The 25,967-nt window shown below is 40.7% G+C and overlaps 6 non-coding genes across 6 annotated transcripts; all 6 read left to right on the top strand.

The window, feature by feature from the left end:
* Positions 1 to 9,447: 9,447 nt before the first annotated feature.
* On the top strand, positions 9,448 to 9,519 carry trnae-uuc. Its single transcript has one exon. It is a non-coding gene; the product is annotated as a tRNA-Glu (tRNA).
* Positions 9,520 to 15,631: 6,112 nt separating this feature from the next.
* trnah-aug lies at positions 15,632 to 15,704 on the top strand. The gene has a single exon. It is a non-coding gene; the product is annotated as a tRNA-His (tRNA).
* A 6,326-nt stretch (positions 15,705 to 22,030) lies between these two features.
* On the top strand, positions 22,031 to 22,103 carry trnah-aug. The gene has a single exon. It is a non-coding gene; the product is annotated as a tRNA-His (tRNA).
* A 1,520-nt stretch (positions 22,104 to 23,623) lies between these two features.
* trnae-uuc lies at positions 23,624 to 23,695 on the top strand. Its single transcript has one exon. It is a non-coding gene; the product is annotated as a tRNA-Glu (tRNA).
* An 870-nt stretch (positions 23,696 to 24,565) lies between these two features.
* Positions 24,566 to 24,638, top strand: trnah-aug. The gene has a single exon. It is a non-coding gene; the product is annotated as a tRNA-His (tRNA).
* A 211-nt stretch (positions 24,639 to 24,849) lies between these two features.
* trnae-uuc lies at positions 24,850 to 24,921 on the top strand. Its single transcript has one exon. It is a non-coding gene; the product is annotated as a tRNA-Glu (tRNA).
* Positions 24,922 to 25,967: the final 1,046 nt, after the last annotated feature.

Below are 25,967 nucleotides of genomic sequence, written 5' to 3'. Positions count from 1 at the left end.
TCCCATATGGTCTAGTGGTTAGGATTCCTGGTTTTCACCCAGGTGGCCCCGGTTCAACTCCCGGTATGGAAAGAATATATTGTCGTTATGTTACCCACTTGTGTAACAACAGATGCAGCAGTTTCTCACAACACAACAATATTCCCTCAGCAATCCAGAAGGACGAGGTCAGTACAGGTGCATCAAAGCTGGGACCGAGACTGAAAAACAGCTTCTATCTCAAGGCCATTCAGACTGTTAAACAGCCAGGATCTAACATTGAGTGGCTGCTGCCAACACACTGTCATTGACACTGACCCAACTCCAGCCATTTATAATAATGGGAATTGTTAGTTAGATTACTTGATGTAAATATATCGGAACCAGCCACATTTAAACAATGCTACATCTGCTATATAATGTTACTTACAAATACATTATTTGATTTGAATGCATATGTATATACGGATCAGAAGATTCTACTCCTGGCTGCTCAATCTTTGTTTATTGACTGAAATCAAGCAGGGGTATACTGTGTTAAAAAAAAGAGCCAAATCAAAAGGCATAATGCAACATTTAAAGATTTGTCTTTGTGTACACACTCATGTGTCTTCATATGTATATACTGTACTGATACCATCTACTGTATGCTGCTCTGTACCATCACTCATTCATATATCCTTATGTACATGTTCCTTATCCCCTTACACTGTGTATAAGACAGTAGTTTTGGAATTGTTAGTTAGATTACTTGTTGGTTATCACTGCATTGTCGGAACTAGAAGCACAAGCATTTCGCTACACTCGCATTAACATCTGCTAACCATGTGTTGTTGACAAACTGTGTACAATTTGATTTGATTTGATTTGAATGGATAACGTGTCTGACTACGGATCAGAAGATTCTAGGTTCGACTCCTGGCTGGCTCAATACTTTATTTAATTGACTGAAATCAAGCTGGGAATGATACTGTATAACTTTCAGTGCTTCTGGCTGTTCTCACTTCAAAAAAAGATTTCATCTGGACATTCCCCAACATCTCTGAGAAGAAAGATGTAGTTTTTGAATCAACAGGCATAATGTCAACATTTAAAGATTTGTCTGTGATGTGTATTTTATGTATATGTCTTCCCATATGGTCTAGAGTTAGATTCCTGGTTTTCACCCAGGTGGCCTGGGTTCAACTCCCGGTATGGGAAAGAATATCTTTCATTAGGTACCCACTTGTGTAACAACAGATGCAGCAGTTTCACACAACACAACAATATTCCCTCATCAACAGGAAATGTGACATGTTATGTAGATTCAAATTATATACGTTTTTTAAACGTTGAATACACTTCATGGCTGCATTTCTTGCTCTGCAGTAAAATTCATGCAACAACAGGAGGATCAAATTAAGATATGCATCTGAAACAGAAAACCAAGGAACCTTGTTGTTGACAGACGCCATGACTGTGTACACTGGTCTAGCTGTGACCTGACTTCAGCTTAGACGTGGGGCCAGTGGCGCATTGGATAATGTGTCTGACTACGGATTGAAGTTTCTAGGTTTGACTCCTGGCTGGCTCAATACTTTATTTAATTGACTGAAATCAAGCTAGGAATGATACTGTATACCTTTCTGTGCTTCTGGCTGTTCTCACTTCAAACACATTATAGATGGATTTCATCTGGACATTCCCCAACATCTCTGAAAAAAAAAGATGTAGTTTTTTGAATCCAACAGGCATAATGTCAACATTTAAAGATTTGTCTGTGATGTGTATTTTAAGTATGTGTCTTCCCATATGGTCTAGCGGTTAGGATTCTGGTTTTCACCCAGGTGGCCCAGGTACAACTCCCGGTATAGGAAAGAATAACTTGTCATTAGGTATGCACTTGTGTAACAACAGATGCAGTACTTTCACACAACACAACAATATTCCTTCAGCAACAGGAAATGTGACTTGTTATGTAAATTCAAATTATACAATTCTTTTAAACGTTGAATACACTTCATGGCTGCATTTCTTGCTCTGCAGTAAAATTCATGCAACAACAGGAGGATCAAATTAAGATATGCATCTGAAACAGAAAACCAAGGAACCTTGTTGACAGACGCTATGACTGTCTACACTGGTCTAGCTGTGACCTGACTTCAGCTTAGACGTGGGGTCAGTGGCGCAATGGATAAAGTGTCTGACTACGGATCAGAAGATTCTAGGTTTGACTCCTGGCTAGCTCAATACTTTACTTAATTGACTGAAATCAAGCTGGGAATGATACTGTTTACCTTTCAGTGCTTCTGGCTGTTCTCACTTCAAACACATTTTAGACGGATTTCATCTGGACATTCCTCAACATCTCTGGGAAAAAAGATGTTGCTTTTAAATCCAACAGGCATAATGCAAACATTTAAAGATTTGTCTGTGATGTGTATTTTAAGTATGTGTCTTCCCATATGGTCTAGCTGTTAGGATTCCTGGTTTTCACCCAGGTGGCCCGGGTTCAACTCCCGGTATGGGAAAGAATATATTTTTGTTATGTTACCCACTTGTGTAACAACAGATGCAGCAGTTTCTCACAACACAACAATATTCGCTCAGGAAATGTGACATGTTATGTAGATTCAAATTATACAAGGCTTTTTAAACGTTAAATACACTTCATGGTTGCATTTCTTGCTCTGCAGTAAAATTCATGCAACAACAGGAGGATCAAATTAAGATATGCATCTGGAAACAGCAGAGGGAACACCCCTATCCACATCGATGGAACAGTAGTGGAGAGGTAGCTAGTTTTAAGTTCCTCGGCATACACATCACAGACAAACTGAATTGGTCCACTCACACTGACAGCGTCGTGAAGAAGCGCAGCAGCGCCTATTCAACCTCAGGAGGCTGAAGAAATTCGGCTTGTCACCAAAAGCACTCACAAACTTCTACAGATGCACAATCGAGAGCATCCTGGCGGGCTGTATCACCGCCTGGTACGGCAACTGCTCCGCCCTCAACCGTAAGGCTCTCCAGAGGGTAGTGAGGACTGCACAACGCATCACCGGGGGCAAACTACCTGCCCTCCAGGACACCTACACCACCCGTTGTTACAGGAAGGCCATAAAGATCATCAAGGACATCAACCACCCGAACCACTGCCTGTTCACCCCGCTATCATCCAGAAGGCGAGGTCAGTACAGGTGCATCAAAGCTGGGACCGAGAGACTGAAAAACAGCTTCTATCTCAAGGCCATCAGACTGTTAAACAGCCACCACTAACATTGAGTGGCTGCTGCCAACACACTGTCATTGACACTGACCCAACTCCAGCCATTTTAATAATGGGAATTGATGGAAAATGATGTAAATATATCACTAGCCACTTTAAACAATGCTACCTTATATAATGTTACTTACCCTACATTATTCATCTCATATGCATATGTATATACTGTACTCTACATCATCGACTGCATCCTTATGTAACACATGTATCACTAGCCACTTTAACTATGCCACTTTGTTTACTTTGTCTACACACTCATCTCTCATATGTATATACTGTACTCGATACCATCTACTGTATGCTGCTCTGTACCATCACTCATTCATATATCCTTATGTACATGTTCCTTATCCCCTTACACTGTGTATAAGACAGTAGTTTTGGAATTGTTAGTTAGATTACTTGTTGGTTATCACTGCATTGTGAACTAGAAGCACAAGTATTTAGCTACACTCGCATTAACATCTGCTAACCATGTGTATGTGACAAATAAAATTTGATTTGATTTGAATGGATAACGTGTCTGACTACGGATCAGAAGATTCTAGGTTCGACTCCTGGCTGGCTCAATACTTTGTTTAAGTGACTGAAATCAAGCAGGGAATGATACTGTATTAAAAAAGATGTAGCTTTTAAATCAAACAGGCATAATGTCAACATTTAAAGATTTGTCTGTGATGTGTATTTTAAGTATGTGTCTTCCCATATGGTCTAGCAGTTAGGATTCCTGGTTTTCACCCAGGTTGCCTGGGTTCAACTCCTGGTATGGGAAAGAATATCTTGTCGTTAGGTACGCACTTGTGTAACAACAGATGCAGCAGTTTCTCACAACACAACAATATTCGCTCAGGAAATGTGACATGTTATGTAGATTCAAATTATACAAGGCTTTTAAACGTTAAATACACTTCATGGTTGCATTTCTTGCTCTGCAGTAAAATTCATGCAACAACAGGAGGATCAAATTAAGATATGCATCTGAAACAGAAAACCAAGGAACCTTGTTGTTGACAGATGCTTTTGACTGTGTACATTTGTCTAGCTGTGACCTGACTTCAGCTTAGACGTGGTGCCAGTGAGGGTAGGCAACAACATCTCCTCCCCGCTGATCCTCAACACGGGGCCCCACAAAGGTGCGTTCTGAGCCCTCTCCTGTACTCCCTGTTCACCCACGACTGCGTGGCCACGCACGCCTCCAACTCAATCATCAAGTTTGCGGACGACACAACAGTGGTAGGCTTGATTACCAACAACGACGAGACGGCCTACAGGGAGGAGGTGAGGGCCCTCGGAGTGTGGTGTCAGGAAAATAACCTCACACTCAACGTCAACAAAACTAAGGAGATGATTGTGGACTTCAGGAAACAGCAGAGGGAACACCCCCTATCCACATCGATGGAACAGTAGTGGAGAGGGTAGCTAGTTTAAGTTCCTCGGCATACACATCACAGACAAACTGAATTGGTCCACTCACACTGACAGCGTCGTGAAGAAGGCGCAGCAGCGCCTATTCAACCTCAGGAGGCTGAAGAAATTCGGCTTGTCACCAAAAGCACTCACAAACTTCTACAGATGCACAATCGAGAGCATCCTGGCGGGCTGTATCACCGCCTGGTACGGCAACTGCTCCGCCCTCAACCGTAAGGCTCTCCAGAGGGTAGTGAGGACTGCACAACGCATCACCGGGGGCAAACTACCTGCCCTCCAGGACACCTACACCACCCGTTGTTACAGGAAGGCCATAAAGATCATCAAGGACATCAACCACCCAAACCACTGCCTGTTCACCCCGCTATCATCCAGAAGGCGAGGTCAGTACAGGTGCATCAAAGCTGGGACCGAGAGACTGAAAAACAGCTTCTATCTCAAGGCCATCAGACTGTTAAACAGCCACCACTAACATTGAGTGGCTTCTGCCAACACACTGTCATTGACACTGACCCAACTCCAGCCATTTTAATAATGGGAATTGATGGGAAATTATGTAAATATATCACTAGCCACTTTAAACAATGCTACCTTATATAATGTTACTTACCCTACATTATTCATCTCATATGCATATGTATATACTGTACTCTACATCATCGACTGCATCCTTATGTAACACATGTATCACTAGCCACTTTAACTATGCCACTTTGTTTACTTTGTCTACACACTCATCTCATATGTATATACTGTACTCGATACCATCTACTGTATGCTGCTCTGTACCATCACTCATTCATATATCCTTATGTACATGTTCCTTATCCCCTTACACTGTGTATAAGACAGTAGTTTTGGAATTGTTAGTTAGATTACTTGTTGGTTATCACTGCATTGTCGGAACTAGAAGCACAAGCATTTCGCTACACTCTCATTAACATCTGCTAACCATGTGTATGTGACGAATAACATTTGATTTGATTTGATTTGAATGGATAACGTGTCTGACTACGGATCAGAAGATTCTAGGTTCGACTCCTGGCTGGCTCAATACTTTGTTTAATTGACTGAAATCAAGCAGGGAATGATACTGTATTAAAAAAAGATGTAGCTTTTAAATCAAACAGGCATAATGTCAACATTTAAAGATTTGTCTGTGATGTGTATTTTAAGTATGTGTCTTCCCATATGGTCTAGCAGTTAGATTCTGGTTTTCACCCAGGTTGCCTGGGTTCAACTCCTGGTATGGAAAAGAATATCTTGTCGTTAGGTACTCACTTTGTGTAACAAAAGATGCAGCAGTTTCTCAGAACACAACAGTATTCCCTCAGGAAATGTTAAATTTTATGTAGATTCAAATTATACAAGGGTTTTTAAACGTTGAATAGGATTCCTGGTTTTCACCCAGGTGGTATGGGAATGAATATCTTTTCGTAAGGTACCCACTTGTGTAACAACAGATGCAGCAGTTTCTCACAACACAACAATATTCCCTCAGCAACAGGAAATGTGACAAGTTATGTAGATTCAAATTATACAAGGCTTTTTAAACGTTGAATAGGATTCCTGGTTTTCACCCAGGTGGCCTAGGTTCAACTCCCGGTATCAGAAAGAATAACTTGTCGTTAGGTACGCACTTGTGTAACAACAGATGCAGCAGTTTCACAAAACAATATTCCCTCAGCAACAGGAAATGTGACATGTTATGTATATTCAAATTATACAAAGCTTTTTAAACGTTGAATAAACTTCATGGCTGCATTTCTTGCTCTGCAGTAAAATTCATGCAACAACAGGAGGATCAAATTAAGATATGCATCTGAAACAGAAAACCAAGGAACCTTGTTATTGACAGACGCTACACTGGTCTAGCTGTGACCTGACTTCAGCTTAAATGTGTGGCCAGTGGCGCAATGGATAAAGTGTCTGCCTACGGATAAGAAGATTCTAGGTTCAACTCCTGGCTGGCTCAATACTTTATTGAATTGACCAAAATCAATTTATTGAATTGACCGAAATCATCTGGACATTCCCCAACATCTCTGAGAAAAAAGATGTCGCTTTTCAATCCAACAGGCATAATGTCAACATTTAAAGATTTGTCTGTGATGTGTATTTTTCAGTATGTGTCTTCCCATATGGTCTAGCGGTTAGGATTCCTGGTTTTCGCCGGGTTCAACTCCCGTTATGGGAAAGAATATATTTTCGTAGGGTATCCACTTGTGTAACAACAGATGCAGCAGTTTCTCACAACACAACAATATTCCCTCAGCAACAGGAAATGTGACATGTTATGTAGATTCAAATTATACAAGGGTTTTTAAACGTTGAATACACTTCATGGCTGCATTTCTTGCTCTGCAGTAAAATTCATGCAACAACAGGAGGATCAAATTAAGATATGCATCTTAATTCCCGGTATGAGAAAGAATACACTGGTCTAGCTGTGACCTGACTTCAGCTTAGACGTGGGGCCAGTTGTGCAATGCATAATGTGTCTGACTACGGATCAGAAGATTCTAGGTTCGACTCCTGGCTGGGTCAATACTTTATTTAATTGACTGAAATCAAGCTGGGAATGATACTGTATAACTTTCAGTGCTTCTGGCTGTTTTCACTTCAAACACATTTTAGACGGATTTCATCTGGACATTCCCCAACATCTCTGAGAAAAAAAGATGTAGCTTTTGAATCGAACAGGCATAATGTCAACATTTAAAGATTTGTCTGTGATGTGTATTTTAAGTATATGTCTTCCCATTTGGTCTAGCTGTTAGGATTCCTGGTTTTCAAGCAGGTGGCCCTGGTTCAACTCCCGTTATGGGAAAGACTATCTTGTTGTTAGGTACTCACTTGTGTAACAACAGATGCAGCAGTTTCTCACAACACAATAATATTCCCACAGGAAATGTGACATGTTATGTAGATTCAAATTATACAAAGCTTTTTAAACGTTGAATAGGATTCCTGGTTTTCACCCAGGTGGCCTAGGATCAACTCCCGGTATAAGAAATAATAACTTGTCGTTAGGTACGCACTTGTGTAACAACAAATGCAGCAGTTTCAACCACCTGAACCACTGCCTGTTCACCCCGCTATCATCCAGAAGGCGAGGTCAGTACAGGTGCATCAAAGCTGGGACCGAGAGACTGAAAAACAGCTTCTATCTCAAGGCCATCAGACTGTTAAACAGCCACCACTAACATTGAGTCGCTATGACTGTGTACACTTGTCTAGCTGTGACCTGACTTCAGCTTAGACGTGGGGCCAGTGGCGCAATGGATAACGTGTCTGACTACGGATCAGAAGATTCTAGGTTCGACTCCTGGCTGGCTCAATACTTTGTTTAATTGACTGAAATCAAGCAGGGAATGATACTGTATTAAAAAAAGATGTAGCTTTTAAATCAAACAGGCATAATGTCAACATTTAAAGATTTGTCTGTGATGTGTATTTTAAGTATGTGTCTTCCCATATGGTCTAGCGGTTAGGATTCCTGGTTTTCACACAGGTGGCCTGGGTTCAACTCCCGGTATGGTAAAGATCATCTTATCGTTAGGTACCCACTTGTGTAACAACAGATGCAGCAGTTTCACACAACAAAACAATATTCTCTCAGCAACAGGAAATGTGACATTTTATGTATATACAAAGCTTTTTAAACGTTGAATAAACTTCATGGCTGGATTTCTTGCTCTGCAGTAAAATTCATGCAACAACAGGAGGATCAAATTAACATATGCATCTGAAACAGAAAACCAAGGAACCTTGTTGTTGACAGACGCTATGACTGTGTACACTGGTCTAGCTGTGACCTGACTTCAGCTTAGATGTGGGGCCAGTGGCGCAATGGATAACGTGTCTGACTACGGATCAGAAGATTCTAGGTTCGACTCCTGGCTGGCTCAATACTTTATTTAATTTACTGAAATCAAGCTCGGAATGATACTGTATATCTTTCAGTGCTTCTGGCTGTTCTCACTTTAAACACATTTTAGATGGATTTCATCTGGACATTCCCCAACATCTCTGAGAAAAAATATGTAGTTTTTGAATCCAACAGGCATAATGTCAACATTTAAAGATTTGTCTGTGATGTGTATTTTAAGTATGTGTCTTCCCATCTGGTCTAGCTGTTAGGATTCCTGGTTTTCACCCATGTGGCCCGGGTTCAACTCCCGGTATGGGAAAGAATAACTCATCGTTAGGTACGCACTTGTGTAACAACAAATTCAGCAGTTTCACAAAACAGTATTCCCTCAGCAACATCAAATGTGACATGTCATGTAGATTCAAATTATACAAGGCTTTTTAAACGATGAATACACTTCATGGCTGCATTTCTTGCTCTGCAGTAAAATTCATGCAACAACAGGAGGATCAAATTAAGATATGCATCTGAAACAGAAAACCAAGGAACCTTGTTGTTGACAGACGCCATGACTGTGTACACTGGTCTAGCTGTGACCTGACTTCAGCTTACACGTGGTGCCAGTGGCGAAATGGATAACGTGTCTGACTACGGATCAGAAGATTCTAGGTTCGACCTCTGGCTGGCTCAATACTTTATTTAATTGACTGAAATCAAGCTGGGAATGATACTGTATACCTTTCAGTGCTTCTGGCTGTTCTCACTTTAAACACATTTTAGACGGATTTCATCTGGACATTCCCCAACATCTCTGAGAAAAAAATATGTAGTTTTTGAATCCAACAGGCATAATGTCAACATTTAAAGATTTGTCTGTGATGTGTATTTTAAGTATGTGTCTTCCCATATGGTCTAGTGGTTAGGATTCCTGGTTTTCACCCAGGTGGCCCGGGTTCAACTCCCGGTATGGGAAAGAATAACTTGTCATTAGGTACGCACTTGTGTAATAATAGATGCAGTACTTTCACACAACACAACAATATTCACTCAGCAACAGGAAATGTGACATGTTATGTAGATTCATATTATATAATGTTTTTTAAACGTTGAATGCACTTCATGGCTGCATTTCTTGCTCTGCAGTAAAATTCATGCAACAACAGGAGGATCAAATTAAGATATGCATCTGAAACAGAAACCCAAGGAACCTTGTTGTTGAGAGACGCTATGACTGTGTACACTGGTCTAGCTGTGACCTGACTTCGTTTTAGACGTGGGGCCAGTGGCGCAATGGATAATGTGTCTGACTACGGATCAGAAGATTCTAGGTTCGACTCCTGGCTGGCTCAGTACTTTATTTAATTGACTGAAATCAAGCTGGGAATGATACTGTATGCTTTTCAGTGCTTTTGGCTGTTGTCACTTCAAACCCATTTTAGACGGATTTCATCTGGACATCTCTGAGAAAAAAAGATGTAGTTTTTGAATCCAACAGGCATAATGTCAACATTTAAAGATTTGTCTGTGATGTGTATTTTAAGTATGTCTCTTCCCATATGGTCTAGCGGTTAGGATTCCTGGTTTTCACCCAGGTGGCCGGGGTTCAACTGCCGGTATGGGAAAGAATAACTTGTCATTAGGTACGCACTTGTGTAACAACAGATGCAGTACTTTCACACAACACAACAATATTCACTCAGCAACAGGAAATGTGACATGTCATGTAGATTCATATTATATAACGTTTTTTAAACGTTGAATACACTTCATGGCTGCATTTCTTGCTCTGCAGTAAAATTCATGCAACAACAGGAGGATCAAATTAAGATATGCATCTGAAACAGAAAACCAAGGAACCTTGTTGTTGACAGACGCTATGACTGTGTACATTTGTCTAGCTGTGACCTGACTTCAGCTTAGACGTGGTGCCAGTGAGGGTAGGCAACAACATCTCCTCCCGCTGATCCTCAACACGGGGCCCCACAAGGGTGCGTTCTGAGCCCTCTCCTGTACTCCCTGTTCACCCACGACTGCGTGGCCACGCACGCCTCCAACTCAATCATCAAGTTTGCGGACGACACAACAGTGGTAGGCTTGATTACCAACAACGATGAGACGGCCTACAGGGAGGAGGTGAGGGCCCTCGGAGTGTGGTGTCAGGAAAATAACCTCACACTCAACGTCAACAAAACTAAGGAGATGATTGTGGACTTCAGGAAACAGCAGAGGGAACACCCCCTATCCACATCGATGGAACAGTAGTGGAGAGGGTAGCTAGTTTTAAGTTCCTCGGCATACACATCACAGACAAACTGAATTGGTCCACTCACACTGACAGCGTCGTGAAGAAGGCGCAGCAGCGCCTATTCAACCTCAGGAGGCTGAAGAAATTCGGCTTGTCACCAAAAGCACTCACAAACGTCTACAGATGCACAATCGAGAGCATCCTGGCGGGCTGTATCACCGCCTGGTACGGCAACTGCTCCGCCCTCAACCGTAAGGCTCTCCAGAGGGTAGTGAGGACTGCACAACGCATCACCGGGGGCAAACTACCTGCCCTCCAGGACACCTACACCACCCGTTGTTACAGGAAGGCCATAAAGATCATCAAGGACATCAACCACCCGAACCACTGCCTGTTCACCCCGCTATCATCCAGAAAGCGAGGTCAGTACAGGTGCATCAAAGCTGGGACCGAGAGACTGAAAAACAGCTTCTATCTCAAGGCCATCAGACTGTTAAACAGCCACCACTAACATTGAGTGGCTGCTGCCAACACACTGTCATTGACACTGACCCAACTCCAGCCATTTTAATAATGGGAATTGATGGGAAATGATGTAAATATATCACTAGCCACTTTAAACAATGCTACCTTATATAATGTTACTTACCCTACATTATTCATCTCATATGCATATGTATATACTGTACTCTACATCATCGACTGCATCCTTATGTAACACATGTATCACTAGCCACTTTAACTATGCCACTTTGTTACTTTGTCTACACACTCATCTCATATGTATATACTGTACTCGATACCATCTACTGTATGCTGCTCTGTACCATCACTCATTCATATATCCTTATGTACATGTTCCTTATCCCCTTACACTGTGTATAAGACAGTAGTTTTGGAATTGTTAGTTAGATTACTTGTTGGTTATCACTGCATTGTCAGAACTAGAAGCACAAGCATTTCGCTACACTCGCATTAACATCTGCTAACCATGTGTATGTGACAAATAAAATTTGATTTGATTTGATTTGAATGGATAACGTGTCTGACTACGGATCAGAAGATTCTAGGTTCGACTCCTGGCTGGCTCAATACTTTGTTTAAGTGACTGAAATCAAGCAGGGAATGATACTGTATTAAAAAAGATGTAGCTTTTAAATCAAACAGGCATAATGTCAACATTTAAAGATTTGTCTGTGATGTGTATTTTAAGTATGTGTCTTCCCATATGGTCTAGCGGTTAGGATTCCTTCTTTTCACCCAGGTGGCCCGGGTTCAACTCCCGGTATGGGAAAGAATATCTTGTCATTAGGTACCCACTTGTGTAACAACAGATGCAGCAGTTTCTCACAACACAACAATATTCCCTCAGCAACAGGAAATGTGACTTGTTATGTAGATTCAAATTATACAATGCTTTTTAAACGTTGAATACACTTCATGGCTGCATTTCTTGCTCTGCAGTAAAATTCATGCAACAACAGGAGGATCAAATTAAGATATGCATCTGAAACAGAAAACCAAGGAACCTTGTTGTTGACAGACGCCATGACTGTGTACACTGGTCTAGCTGTGACCTGACTTCAGCTTAGATGTGTGGCCAGTGGCGCAATGGATAACGTGTCTGACTATGGATCAGAAGATTCTAGGTTCGACTCCTGGCTGGCTCAATACTTTGTTTAATTGACTGAAATCAAGCAGGGAATGATACTGTATACCTTTCAGTGCTTCTGGCTGTTCTCACTTCAAAACACATTTTAGACGGATTTCATCTGGACATTCCCCAACATCTCTGAGAAAAAAGATGTAGCATTTAATTCCAACAGGCATAATGTCAACATTTAAAGATTTGTCTGTGATGTGTATTTAAAGTTTTTGTCTTCCCATATGGTCTAGCGGTTAGGATTCCTGGTTTTCACACAGGTGGCCTGGGTTCGACTCCCGGTATGGGAAAGAATATCTTTTCGTTAGGTACCCACTTGTGTAACAACAGATGCAGCAGTTTCACACAACACAACAATATTCCCTCATCAACAGGAAATGTGACATGTTATGTAGATTCAAATTATATACGTTTTTAAACGTTGAATACACTTCATGGCTGCATTTCTTGCTCTGCAGTAAAATTCATGCAACAACAGGAGGATCAAATTAAGATCTGCATCTGAAACAGAAAACCAAGGAACCTTGTTGTTGACAGACGCCATGACTGTGTACACTGGTCTAGCTGTGACCTGACTTCAGCTTAGACGTGGGGCCAGTGGCGCAATGGATAATGTGTCTGACTAGGGATTAGAAGTTTCTAGGTTTGACTCCTGGCTGGCTCAATACTTTATTTAATTGACTGAAATCAAGCTGGGAATGATACTGTATACCTTTCTGTGCTTCTGGCTGTTCTCACTTCAAACACATTATAGATGGATTTCATCTGGACATTCCCCAACATCTCTGAGAAAAAAAGATGTAGTTTTTGAATCCAACAGGCATAATGTCAACATTTAAAGATTTGTCTGTGATGTGTATTTTAAGTATGTGTCTTCCCATATGGTCTAGCGGTTAGGATTCCTGGTTTTCACCCAGGTGGCCTGGGTTCAACTCCCGGTATGGGAATGAATATATTTTTGTTATGTTACCCACTTGTGTAACAACAGATGCAGCAGTTTCTCACAACACAACAATATTCCCTCAGCAACAGGAAATGTGACTTGTTATGCAGATTCAAATTATATAAGGCTTTTTAAACGTTGAATACACTTCATGGCTGCATTTCTTGCTCTGCAGTAAAATTCATGCAACAACAGGAGGATCAAATTAAGATATGCATCTGAAACAGAAAACCATCACTCATTCATATATCCTTATGTACATGTTCCTTATCCCCTTACACTGTGTATAAGACAGTAGTTTTGGAATTGTTAGTTAGATTACTTGTTGGTTATCACTGCATTGTCGGAACTAGAAGCACAAGCATTTTGCTACACTCGCATTAACATCTGCTAACCATGTGTATGTGACAAATAAAATTTGATTTGATTTGATTTGAATGGATAACGTGTCTGACTACGGATCAGAAGATTCTAGGTTTGACTCCTGGCTGGCTCAATACTTTGTTTAATTGACTGAAATCAAGCAGGGAATGATACTGTATTAAAAAAGATGTAGCTTTTAAATCAAACAGGCATAATGTCAACATTTAAAGATTTGACTGTGATGTGTATTTTAAGTATGTTTCTTCCCATATGGTCTAGCGGTAAGGATTCCTGGTTTTCACCCAGGTGGCCAGGTTTCAATTCCCGGTATGGGAAAGAATATATTGTCGTTAGGTACGTACTTGTGTAACAACAGATGCAGCAGTTTCTCACAACACAACAATATTCCCTCAGCAACAGGAAATGTGACTTGTTATGTAGATTCAAATTATACATGGCTTTTTAAACGTTGAATACACTTCATGGCTGCATTTCTTGCTCTGCAGTAAAATTCATGCAACAACAGGAGGATCAAATTAAGATATGCATCTGAAACAGAAAACCAAGGAACCTTGATGTTGACAGACGCCATGACTGTGTACACTGGTCTAGCTGTGATCTGACTTCAGTTTAGACGTGGGGCCAGTGGCGCAATGGATAACGTTTCTGACTACGGATCAGAAGATTCTAGGTTCGACTCCTGGCTGGCTCAATACTTTGTGTAATTGACTGAAATCAAGCTGGGAATGATACTGTATTAAAAAAGATGTAGCTTTTAAATCAAACAGGCATAATGTCAACATTTAAAGATTTGTCTGTGATGTGTATTTTAAGTATGTGTCTTCCCATATGGTCTAGCGGTTAGGATTCCTTGTTTTCACCCAGGTGGCCCGGGTTCAACTCCCGGTATGGGAAAGAATAACTCATCGTTAGGTACGCACTTGTGTAACAACAGATTCAGCAGTTTCACAAAACAGTATTCCCTCAGCAACAGCAAATGTGACATGTCATGTAGATTCCAATTATACAAGGCTTTTTAAACGATGAATACACTTCATGGCTGCATTTCTTGCTCTGCAGTAAAATTCATGCAACAACAGGAGGATCAAATTAAGATATGCATCTGAAACAGAAAACCAAGGAACCTTGTTGTTGACAGACGCCATGACTGTGTACATTGGTCTAGCTGTGACCTGACTTCAGCTTAGACGTGGGGCCAGTGGCGCAATGGATAATGTGTCTGACTACGGATTAGAAGTTTCTAGGTTTGACTCCTGGCTGGCTCAATACTTTATTTAATTGACTGAAATCAAGCTGGGAATGATACTGTATACCTTTCTGTGCTTCTGGCTGTTCTCACTTCAAACACATTTTAGACGGATTTCATCTGGACATTCCCCAACATCTCTGAGAAGAAAGATGTAGTTTTTGAATCCAACAGGCATAATGTCAACATTTAAAGATTTGTCTGTGATGTGTATTTTAAGTATGTGTCTTCCCATATGGTCTAGCAGTTAGGATTCCTGGTTTTCACCCAGGTGGCCCGGGTTCAACTCCCGGTATGGGAAAGAATATATTTTCGTAGGGTATCCACTTGTGTAACAACAGATGCAGCAGTTTCTCACAACACAACAATATTCCCTCAGCAACAGGAAATGTGACTTGTTATGTAGATTCAAATTATACAATGCTTTTTAAACGTTGAATACACTTCATGGCTGCATTTCTTGCTCTGCAGTAAAATTCATGCAACAACAGGAGGATCAAATTAAGATATGCATCTGAAACAGAAAACCAAGGAACCTTGTTGTTGACAGACGCCATGACTGTGTACACTGGTCTAGCTGTGACCTGACTTCAGCTTAGATGTGGTGCCAGTGGCGCAATGGATAACGTGTCTGACTATGGATCAGAAGATTCTAGGTTCGACTCCTGGCTGGCTCAATACTTTGTTTAATTGACTGAAATCAAGCAGGGAATGATACTGTATACCTTTCAGTGCTTCTGGCTGTTCTCACTTCAAAACACATTTTAGACGGATTTCATCTGGACATTCCCCAACATCTCTGAGAAAAAAAGATGTAGCATTTAATTCCAACAGGCATAATGTCAACATTTAAAGATTTGTCTGTGATGTGTATTTAAAGTTTTTGTCTTCCCATATGGTCTAGCGGTTAGGATTCCTGGTTTTCACACAGGTGGCCTGGGTTCGACTCCCGGTATGGGAAAGAATATCTTTTCGTTAGGTACCCACTTGTGTAACAACAGATGCAGAAGTTTCACACAACACAACAATATTCCCTCATCAACAGGAAATGTGACATGTTATGTAGATTCAAATTATATACGTTTTTTAAACGTTGAATACACTTCATGGCTGCATTTCTTGCTCTGCAGTAAAATTCATGCAACAACAGGAGGATCAAATTAAGATCTGCATCTGAAACAGAAAACCAAGGAACCTTGTTGTTGACAGACGCCATGACTGTGTACACTGGTCTAGCTGTGACCTGACTTCAGCTTAGACGTGGGGCCAGTGGCGCAATGGATAATGTGTCTGACTACGGATTAGAAGTTTCTAGGTTTGACTCCTGGCTGGCTCAATACTTTATTTAATTGACTGAAATCAAGCTGGGAATGATACTGTATACCTTTCTGTGCTTCTGGCTGTTCTCACTTCAAACACATTATAGATGGATTTCATCTGGACATTCCCCAACATCTCTGAGAAAAAAGATGTAGTTTTTGAATCCAACAGGCATAATGTCAACATTTAAAGATTTGTCTGTGATGTGTATTTTAAGTATGTGTCTTCCCATATGGTCTAGCGGTTAGGATTCCTGGTTTTCACCCAGGTGGCCTGGGTTCAACTCCCGGTATGGGAATGAATATATTTTTGTTATGTTACCCACTTGTGTAACAACAGATGCAGCAGTTTCTCACAACACAACAATATTCCCTCAGCAACAGGAAATGTGACTTGTTATGCAGATTCAAATTATATAAGGCTTTTTAAACGTTGAATACACTTCATGGCTGCATTTCTTGCTCTGCAGTAAAATTCATGCAACAACAGGAGGATCAAATTAAGATATGCATCTGAAACAGAAAACCATCACTCATTCATATATCCTTATGTACATGTTCCTTATCCCCTTACACTGTGTATAAGACAGTAGTTTTGGAATTGTTAGTTAGATTACTTGTTGGTTATCACTGCATTGTCGGAACTAGAAGCACAAGCATTTTGCTACACTCGCATTAACATCTGCTAACCATGTGTATGTGACAAATAAAATTTGATTTGATTTGATTTGAATGGATAACGTGTCTGACTACGGATCAGAAGATTCTAGGTTTGACTCCTGGCTGGCTCAATACTTTGTTTAATTGACTGAAATCAAGCAGGGAATGATACTGTATTAAAAAAAAGATGTAGCTTTTAAATCAAACAGGCATAATGTCAACATTTAAAGATTTGACTGTGATGTGTATTTTAAGTATGTTTCTTCCCATATGGTCTAGCGGTAAGGATTCCTGGTTTTCACCCAGGTGGCCAGGTTTCAATTCCCGGTATGGGAAAGAATATATTGTCGTTAGGTACGTACTTGTGTAACAACAGATGCAGCAGTTTCTCACAACACAACAATATTCCCTCAGCAACAGGAAATGTGACTTGTTATGTAGATTCAAATTATACATGGCTTTTTAAACGTTGAATACACTTCATGGCTGCATTTCTTGCTCTGCAGTAAAATTCATGCAACAACAGGAGGATCAAATTAAGATATGCATCTGAAACAGAAAACCAAGGAACCTTGATGTTGACAGACGCCATGACTGTGTACACTGGTCTAGCTGTGATCTGACTTCAGTTTAGACGTGGGGCCAGTGGCGCAATGGATAACGTTTCTGACTACGGATCAGAAGATTCTAGGTTCGACTCCTGGCTGGCTCAATACTTTGTGTAATTGACTGAAATCAAGCTGGGAATGATACTGTATTAAAAAAGATGTAGCTTTTAAATCAAACAGGCATAATGTCAACATTTAAAGATTTGTCTGTGATGTGTATTTTAAGTATGTGTCTTCCCATATGGTCTAGCGGTTAGGATTCCTTGTTTTCACCCAGGTGGCCCGGGTTCAACTCCCGGTATGGGAAAGAATAACTCATCGTTAGGTACGCACTTGTGTAACAACAGATTCAGCAGTTTCACAAAAACAGTATTCCCTCAGCAACAGCAAATGTGACATGTCATGTAGATTCCAATTATACAAGGCTTTTTAAACGATGAATACACTTCATGGCTGCATTTCTTGCTCTGCAGTAAAATTCATGCAACAACAGGAGGATCAAATTAAGATATGCATCTGAAACAGAAAACCAAGGAACCTTGTTGTTGACAGACGCCATGACTGTGTACATTGGTCTAGCTGTGACCTGACTTCAGCTTAGACGTGGGGCCAGTGGCGCAATGGATAATGTGTCTGACTACGGATTAGAAGTTTCTAGGTTTGACTCCTGGCTGGCTCAATACTTTATTTAATTGACTGAAATCAAGCTGGGAATGATACTGTATACCTTTCTGTGCTTCTGGCTGTTCTCACTTCAAACACATTTTAGACGGATTTCATCTGGACATTCCCCAACATCTCTGAGAAGAAAGATGTAGTTTTTGAATCCAACAGGCATAATGTCAACATTTAAAGATTTGTCTGTGATGTGTATTTTAAGTATGTGTCTTCCCATATGGTCTAGCAGTTAGGATTCCTGGTTTTCACCCAGGTGGCCTGGGTTCAACTCCCGGTATGGGAATGAATATATTTTTGTTATGTTACCCACTTGTGTAACAACAGATGCAGCAGTTTCTCACAACACAACAATATTCCCTCAGCAACAGGAAATGTGACTTGTTATGCAGATTCAAATTATATAAGGCTTTTTAAACGTTGAATACACTTCATGGCTGCATTTCTTGCTCTGCAGTAAAATTCATGCAACAACAGGAGGATCAAATTAAGATATGCATCTGAAACAGAAAACCATCACTCATTCATATATCCTTATGTACATGTTCCTTATCCCCTTACACTGTGTATAAGACAGTAGTTTTGGAATTGTTAGTTAGATTACTTGTTGGTTATCACTGCATTGTCGGAACTAGAAGCACAACATTTTGCTACACTCGCATTAACATCTGCTAACCATGTGTATGTGACAAATAAAATTTGATTTGATTTGATTTGAATGGATAACGTGTCTGACTACGGATCAGAAGATTCTAGGTTTGACTCCTGGCTGGCTCAATACTTTGTTTAATTGACTGAAATCAAGCAGGAATGATACTGTATTAAAAAAAGATGTAGCTTTTAAATCAAACAGGCATAATGTCAACATTTAAAGATTTGACTGTGATGTGTATTTTAAGTATGTTTCTTCCCATATGGTCTAGCGGTAAGGATTCCTGGTTTTCACCCAGGTGGCCAGGTTTCAATTCCCGGTATGGGAAAGAATATATTGTCGTTAGGTACGTACTTGTGTAACAACAGATGCAGCAGTTTCTCACAACACAACAATATTCCCTCAGCAACAGGAAATGTGACTTGTTATGTAGATTCAAATTATACATGGCTTTTTAAACGTTGAATACACTTCATGGCTGCATTTCTTGCTCTGCAGTAAAATTCATGCAACAACAGGAGGATCAAATTAAGATATGCATCTGAAACAGAAAACCAAGGAACCTTGATGTTGACAGACGCCATGACTGTGTACACTGGTCTAGCTGTGATCTGACTTCAGTTTAGACGTGGGGCCAGTGGCGCAATGGATAACGTTTCTGACTACGGATCAGAAGATTCTAGGTTCGACTCTGGCTGGCTCAATACTTTTTAATTGACTGAAATCAAGCTGGGAATGATACTGTATTAAAAAAGATGTAGCTTTTAAATCAAACAGGCATAATGTCAACATTTAAAGATTTGTCTGTGATGTGTATTTTAAGTATGTGTCTTCCCATATGGTCTAGCGGTTAGGATTCCTTGTTTTCACCCAGGTGGCCCGGGTTCAACTCCGGTATGGGAAAGAATAACTCATCGTTAGGTACGCACTTGTGTAACAACAGATTCAGCAGTTTCACAAAACAGTATTCCCTCAGCAACAGCAAATGTGACATGTCATGTAGATTCCAATTATACAAGGCTTTTTAAACGATGAATACACTTCATGGCTGCATTTCTTGCTCTGCAGTAAAATTCATGCAACAACAGGAGGATCAAATTAAGATATGCATCTGAAACAGAAAACCAAGGAACCTTGTTGTTGACAGACGCCATGACTGTGTACATTGGTCTAGCTGTGACCTGACTTCAGCTTAGACGTGGGGCCAGTGGCGCAATGGATAATGTGTCTGACTACGGATTAGAAGTTTCTAGGTTTGACTCCTGGCTGGCTCAATACTTTATTTAATTGACTGAAATCAAGCTGGGAATGATACTGTATACCTTTCTGTGCTTCTGGCTGTTCTCACTTCAAACACATTTTAGACGGATTTCATCTGGACATTCCCCAACATCTCTGAGAAGAAAGATGTAGTTTTTGAATCCAACAGGCATAATGTCAACATTTAAAGATTTGTCTGTGATGTGTATTTTAAGTATGTGTCTTCCCATATGGTCTAGCAGTTAGGATTCCTGGTTTTCACCCAGGTGGCCCGGGTTCAACTCCCGGTATGGGAAAGAATATATTTTCGTAGGGTATCCACTTGTGTAACAACAGATGCAGCAGTTTCTCACAACACAACAATATTCCCTCAGCAACAGGAAATGTGACATGTTATGTAGATTCAAATTATACAAGGGTTTTTAAACGTTGAATACACTTCATGGCTGCATTTATTTCTCTGCAGTAAAATTCATGCAACACCAGGAGGATCAAATTAAGATATGCATCTGAAACAGAAAACCAAGGAACCTTGTTGTTGACAGACGCTATGACTGTGTACACTGGTCTAGCTGTGACCTGACTTAAGCTTAGACATGGGGCCAGTGGTGCAATGGATAACGTGTCTGACTACGGATCAGAAGATTCTAGGTTAGACTCCTGGCTGGCTCATTACTTTATTTAATTGACTGAAATCAAGCTGGGAATGATACTGTAAACCTTTCAGTGCTTCTGGCTGTTCTCACTTCAAACACATTTTAGACGGATTTCATCTGGACATTCCCCGACATCTCTTAGAAAAAAAGATTTAGCTTTTAAATCCAACAGGCATGATGTCAACATTTAAAGATTTGTCTGTGATGTGTATTTTAAGTATGTGTCTTCCCATATGGTCTAGCGGTTAGGATTCCTTGTTTTCACCCAGGTGGCCTGGGTTCAACTCCCGTTATGGGAAAGAATATCTTGTCATTAGGTACCCACTTGTGTAACAACAGATGCAGCAGTTTCTCACAACACAACAATATTCCCTCAGCAACAGGAAATGTGACTTGTTATGTAGATTCAAATTATATAAGGCTTTTTAAACGTTGAATGCACTGCATGGCTGCATTTCTTGCTCTGCAGTAAAATTCATGCAACAACAGGAGGATCAAATTAAGATATGCATCTGAAACAGAAAACCAAGGAACCTTGATGTTGACAGACGCCATGACTGTGTACACTGGTCTAGCTGTGATCTGACTTCAGTTTAGACGTGGGGCCAGTGGCGCAATGGATAACGTTTCTGACTACGGATCAGAAGATTCTAGGTTCAACTCCTGGCTGGCTCAATACTTTATTTAATTGACTGAAATCAAGCTGGGAATGATACTGTATGAAAAAAAGATGTAGCTTGTAAATCAAACAGGCATAATGTCAACATTTAAAGATTTGTCTGTGATGTGTATTTTAAGTGTCTTCCCATATGGTCTAGCGGTTAGGATTCCTGGTTTTCACCCAGGTGACCCGGGTTCAACTCCCGGTATGGGAAAGAATAACTCATCGTTAGGTACGCACTTGTGTAACAACAGATTCAGCAGTTTCACAAAACAGTATTCCCTCAGCAACAGCAAATGTGACATGTCATGTAGATTCCAATTATACAAGGCTTTTTAAACGATGAATACACTTCATGGCTGCATTTCTTGCTCTGCAGTAAAATTCATGCAACAACAGGAGGATCAAATTAAGATATGCATCTGAAACAGAAAACCAAGGAACCTTGTTGTTGACAGACGCCATGACTGTGTACATTGGTCTAGCTGTGACCTGACTTCAGCTTAGATGTGGTGCCAGTGGCGCAATGGATAACGTGTCTGACTATGGATCAGAAGATTCTAGGTTCGACTCCTGGCTGGCTCAATACTTTGTTTAATTGACTGAAATCAAGCAGGGAATGATACTGTATACCTTTCAGTGCTTCTGGCTGTTCTCACTTCAAAACACATTTTAGACGGATTTCATCTGGACATTCCCCAACATCTCTGAGAAAAAAGATGTAGCATTTAATTCCAACAGGCATAATGTCAACATTTAAAGATTTGTCTGTGATGTGTATTTAAAGTTTTTGTCTTCCCATATGGTCTAGCGGTTAGGATTCCTGGTTTTCACACAGGTGGCCTGGGTTCGACTCCCGGTATGGGAAAGAATATCTTTTCGTTAGGTACCCACTTGTGTAACAACAGATGCAGCAGTTTCACACAACACAACAATATTCCCTCATCAACAGGAAATGTGACATGTTATGTAGATTCAAATTATATACGTTTTTTTAAACGTTGAATACACTTCATGGCTGCATTTCTTGCTCTGCAGTAAAATTCATGCAACAACAGGAGGATCAAATTAAGATCTGCATCTGAAACAGAAAACCAAGGAACCTTGTTGTTGACAGACGCCATGACTGTGTACACTGGTCTAGCTGTGACCTGACTTCAGCTTAGATGTGGGGCCAGTGGCGCAATGGATAATGTGTCTGACTACGGATTAGAAGTTTCTAGGTTTGACTCCTGGCTGGCTCAATACTTTATTTAATTGACTGAAATCAAGCTGGGAATGATACTGTATACCTTTCTGTGCTTCTGGCTGTTCTCACTTCAAACACATTATAGATGGATTTCATCTGGACATTCCCCAACATCTCTGAGAAAAAAGATGTAGTTTTTGAATCCAACAGGCATAATGTCAACATTTAAAGATGTGTCTGTGATGTGTATTTTAAGTATGTGTCTTCCCATATGGTCTAGCGGTTAGGATTCCTGGTTTTCACCCAGGTGGCCTGGGTTCAACTCCCGGTATGGGAATGAATATATTTTTGTTATGTTACCCACTTGTGTAACAACAGATGCAGCAGTTTCTCACAACACAACAATATTCCCTCAGCAACAGGAAATGTGACTTGTTATGCAGATTCAAATTATATAAGGCTTTTTAAACGTTGAATACACTTCATGGCTGCATTTCTTGCTCTGCAGTAAAATTCATGCAACAACAGGAGGATCAAATTAAGATATGCATCTGAAAATGAAAACCAAGGAACCTTGTTTTTGACAGACTTTATGACTGTGTACACTGGTCTAGCTGTGACCTGACTTCAGCTTAGACGTTGGGCCAGTGTCGCAATGGATAACATGTCTGACTACGGATCCGAAGATTCTAGGTTCGACTCCTGGCTGGCTCAATACTTTGTTTAATTGACTGAAATCAAGCTGGGAATGATACTGTATACCTTTCAGTGCTTCTGACTGTTCTCACATTTTACACGTATTTCATCTGGACATTCCCCAACATCTCTGAGAAAAAAAGATGTAGCTTTTAAATCCAACAGGCATGATGTCAACATTTAAAGATTTGTCTGTGATGTGTGTTTTAAGTATGTGTCTTCCCATATGGTCTAGCGGTAAGGATTCCTGGTTTTCACCCAGGTGGCCCGGGTTCAAATCCCGGTATGGGAAAGAATAACTTGTCATTAGGTACGCACTTGTGTAACAACAGATGCAGTACTTTCACACAACACAACAATATTCACTCAGCAACATGAAATATGTCATGTAGATTTGAATTATACAATTATTTTTAAACGTTGAATACACTTCATGGCTGCATTTCTTGCTCTGCAGTAAAATTCATGCAACAACAGGGGGATCAAATTAAGATATGCATCTGAAACAGAAAACCAAGGAACCTTGTTGTTGAGAGACGCTATGACTGTGTACACTGGTCTAGCTGTGACCTGACTTCAGCTTAGACGTGGGGCCAGTGGCGCAATGGATAACGTGTCTGACTACGGATCAGAAGATTCTAGGTTCGACTCCTGGCTTGCTCAATACTTTGTTTAATTGACTGAAATCAAGCAGGGAATGATACTGTATTAAAAAAAGATGTAGCTTTTAAATCAAACAGGCATAATGTCAACATTTAAAGAATTGTCTGTGATGTGTATTTTAAGTATGTGTCTTCCCATATGGTCTAGCGGTTAGGATTCCTGGTTTTCACCCAGGTGGCCCGGGTTCAACTCCCGGTATGGGAAAGAATATATTTTCGTAGGGTATCCACTTGTGTAACAACAGATGCATTAGTTTCTCACAACACAACAATATTCCCTCAGCAACAGGAAATGTGACATGTTATGTAGATTCAAATTATACAAGGGTTTTTAAACGTTGAATACACTTCATGGCTGCATTTATTTCTCTGCAGTAAAATTCATGCAACACCAGGAGGATCAAATTAAGATATGCATCTGAAACAGAAAACCAAGGAACCTTGTTGTTGACAGACTGTGTACACTGGTCTAGCTGTGACCTGACTTCAGCTTAGATGTGGGGCCAGTGGCGCAATGGATAACGTGTCTGACTATGGATCAGAAGATTCTAGGTTCGACTCCTGGCTGTCTCAATACTTTGTTTAATTGACTGAAATCAAGCTGGGAATGATACTGTATACCTTTCAGTGCTTCTGGCTGTTCTCACTTCAAACACATTTTAGACAGATTTCATCTGGACATTCCCCAACATCTCTGAGAAAAAAAGATGTAGTTTTTGAATCCAACAGGCATGATGTCAACATTTAAAGATTTGTCTGTGATGTGTATTTTAAGTATATGTCTTCCCATATGGTCTAGCGGTTAGGATTCCTGGTTTTCACCCAGGTGGCCCGGGTTCAACTCCCGGTATGGGAAAGAATATATTTTCGTAGGGTATCCACTTGTGTAACAACAGATGCTTTTAAATCCAACAGGCATAATGTCAACATTTAAAGATTTGTCTGTGATGTGTATTTTAAGTATGTGTCTTCCCATATGGTCTAGCAGTTAGGATTCCTGTTTTTCACCCAGGTTGCCTGTGTTCAACTCCCGGTATGGGAAAGAATATCTTGTCGTTAGGTACGCACTTGTGTAACAACAGATGCAGCAGTTTCTCACAACACAACAATATTCGCTCAGGAAATGTGACATGTTATGTAGATTCAAATTATACAATGCTTTTTAAACGTTAAATACACTTCATGGTTGCATTTCTTGCTCTGCAGTAAAATTCATGCAACAACAGGAGGATCAAATTAAGATATGCATCTGAAACAGAAAACCAAGGAACCTTGTTGTTGACAGACGCTATGACTGTGTACATTTGTCTAGCTGTGACCTGACATCGGCTTAGACGTGGTGCCAGTGAGGGTAGGCAACAACATCTCCTCCCCGCTGATCCTCAACACGGGGCCCCACAAGGGTGCGTTCTGAGCCCTCTCCTGTACTCCCTGTTCACCCACGACTGCGTGGCCACGCACGCTCCAACTCAATCATCAAGTTTGCGGACGACACAACAGTGGTAGGCTTGATTACCAACAACGACGAGACGGCCTACAGGGAGGAGGTGAGGGCCCTCGGAGTGTGGTATCAGGAAAATAACCTCACACTCAACGTCAACAAAACTAAGGAGATGATTGTGGACTTCAGGAAACAGCAGAGGGAACACCCCCCTATCCACATCGATGGAACAGTATTGGAGAGGGTAGCTAGTTTTAAGTTCCTCGGCATACACATCACAGACAAACTGAATTGGTCCACTCACACTGACAACGTCGTGAAGAAGGCGCAGCAGCGCCTATTCAACCTCAGGAGGCTGAAGAAATTCAGCTTGTCACCAAAAGCACTCACAAACTTCTACAGATGCACAATCGAGAGCATCCTGGCGGGCTGTATCGCCGCCTGGTACGGCAACTACTCCG

This window comes from Oncorhynchus gorbuscha, unplaced genomic scaffold, assembly GCF_021184085.1.
Source record: "Oncorhynchus gorbuscha isolate QuinsamMale2020 ecotype Even-year unplaced genomic scaffold, OgorEven_v1.0 Un_scaffold_3725, whole genome shotgun sequence".
Taxonomy (NCBI): domain Eukaryota; kingdom Metazoa; phylum Chordata; class Actinopteri; order Salmoniformes; family Salmonidae; genus Oncorhynchus; species Oncorhynchus gorbuscha.
The sequence above is the reverse complement of the archived record's forward strand: the minus strand, read 5'-3'. Positions and strand labels throughout refer to the sequence as shown.